General features: G+C 40.3%; 1 pseudogene; it reads right to left on the bottom strand.

Annotated features, from left to right (window-relative positions):
- Window positions 1–255: 255 nt before the first annotated feature.
- Window positions 256–973, bottom strand: LOC118653330 (annotated as a pseudogene).
- Between the last annotated feature and the right edge of the window lie 1,046 nt (window positions 974–2,019).

The following is a 2,019-nucleotide window of genomic DNA, read 5'->3' on the forward strand; positions in this document are numbered from 1 at the left end:
CCTGGTTGGAGCACATGTAGGAGGCAACCAATTCATGTTTTTCTCTCACATTGATGTTGCTCTCTGTCTTTCCCTCTCTCTTCCAATCTCTTTAAAAAAAATCAATGGAAAAATATCTTTGGGTGAGGATTAACAAAAGTAAAAATAAAGTAATAAAATAAAAATGGGGTCAGGGGAAGAGCTCCATTGGCCCATATAGGGAGGAGCAATAAGTGGGTGAGTCAACTAGAGCAGGAGGGTACCATTCCTTGGGCATCACATCTCATCCAACCCCTAGTCCTCCTCAGGAAAATCAGTCACAACTGATGGCTTGAGGAAGGCATGGTAGTTGGCCTGGCATTTGAATTAGTGTTTCCTATTCACACTGCCATCTTTATTCTCTAGTGGCTCATCATAATGGACACCAATCTAGTACCCAGGCTTGAAATCTGTTAGGCCTACATACATGACGTTGACCCCAGCGAGGAGGCTGCCCAGGTCCCTGTACCTCACAGCAGCTGTCCACAGGGATGACACTGTCATGGGCCTTCTCCTCCCTGAGGTGCTCGGTGATCTCAGTCTCTTGCTGCGCCTGCTCTTTTTCATTATATCTGCCTAGCTTGCTGCACTTCAGAAAGGAATGGAGTGATTCTTGCCTGTGTTCATAGGCTTCTTTTGAAATCCTATATTTTTCCACTTTGGACACATCCTCATACTCCCCAAGGCAGGCACCACTGTGGTCAATGACATGGATGTGGCAGCTGTCATCTACAGGGTAGGCGCCCAAGAGCGCATCCTCCTGATCCAGCTTGCTGTAGAACTTCTCTTCAGCCCCATGCATCTCCAGTTCCATGAAGGATATAGGGTTTGCCCACCACCAGCTCTACTTTACATGTAAATTCAACTATAATGAGGCTGTGACTATGCTGCTTCTAGGAGCAAAGCTGCTGATGAAAACGCTCTCTGTGGGTGCTGACAACTCTGTCACTTCCATCTCTCTTCGCCGTGCCAGCCTGCCTGTTTCATGAATTGATTATGTTAGCAAAGCTATAGACATTTTTCTACATCTGTCTCTTGGTGTACATATAACAGGAATTTTAAAGTATACCTCAGAGAGGAAATGCTGAGTTATAAGGTATGCACATATTCAACTTATTACGTAACACCAAAATGTGCTTTTAAAAATAAGTGTTGACATCTGGTAGGTCACATCCCTCCAACTTATCCTTTTATGCTGCCTTGACTATTCTTGGTCCTTTTCTCTTCCAAATATTTTAGGGGATCAGCATGGTAAGTGCCCGGAATCTTTTTTTTAGCCTCTGAGTTCAGTGTCTTGCATAAGAAGCCCTTTCCTATATCAAAATTATAAACAAATCTGCATTTCTTAAAATACATTTTGTTTTTTACACTTAAGCCTTTAATCTCATCAGGAAATTATTTTTGTTGTAAGTTTGGGATTGATTTTTTAAATTCGACTTAATGTGAGTCATTGTGGGAAAGCAAGTTTAAAGACAAACAAAGCATAGATAGAGTAGGAACCCATGAAAACAGATATTGGGTCTATTTTAAGATTTGAAAACAAAGCCTGAGAGAGAAGCTAAGTAATTTCTCCAAGGCTGCTCAACTAAAGGGCCAGAATTAAAAGTAGGACAGTCTAACTCTACTTATTCATTTTTTAAAAAATTTCCTTGTTGTGAGATTTTTTAAAATAGTTGTACTACTGCCCAAAATAGTTTATTAAACATACCATAATTTCTCTACTTATATAAATATCCTCTTTTGTCACATATTAATGCCTATATAAAATGGATCTGTTTTCTATTGATTGATTTTTCTGTTTGGTGCCAGCATCATATACTTTTAATTACTAATATCTTTAGTGTAGGTGTTGATAGTTTGGAAGGATTTATTAGTTTCCTGTGGCTTTTGTTACATATGAACACAACCTGGGTGGTTTATGTGTCTCACAGTTCTGGATGTCAGAAGTCCAAAATCAAGCTGTTGGCAGAGCCACGCTTCTGCCAGAAGCTCTAGGTCAGT

Source organism: Myotis myotis, unplaced genomic scaffold (assembly GCF_014108235.1).
Source record: "Myotis myotis isolate mMyoMyo1 unplaced genomic scaffold, mMyoMyo1.p scaffold_m19_p_4, whole genome shotgun sequence".
Lineage (NCBI taxonomy): Eukaryota > Metazoa > Chordata > Mammalia > Chiroptera > Vespertilionidae > Myotis > Myotis myotis.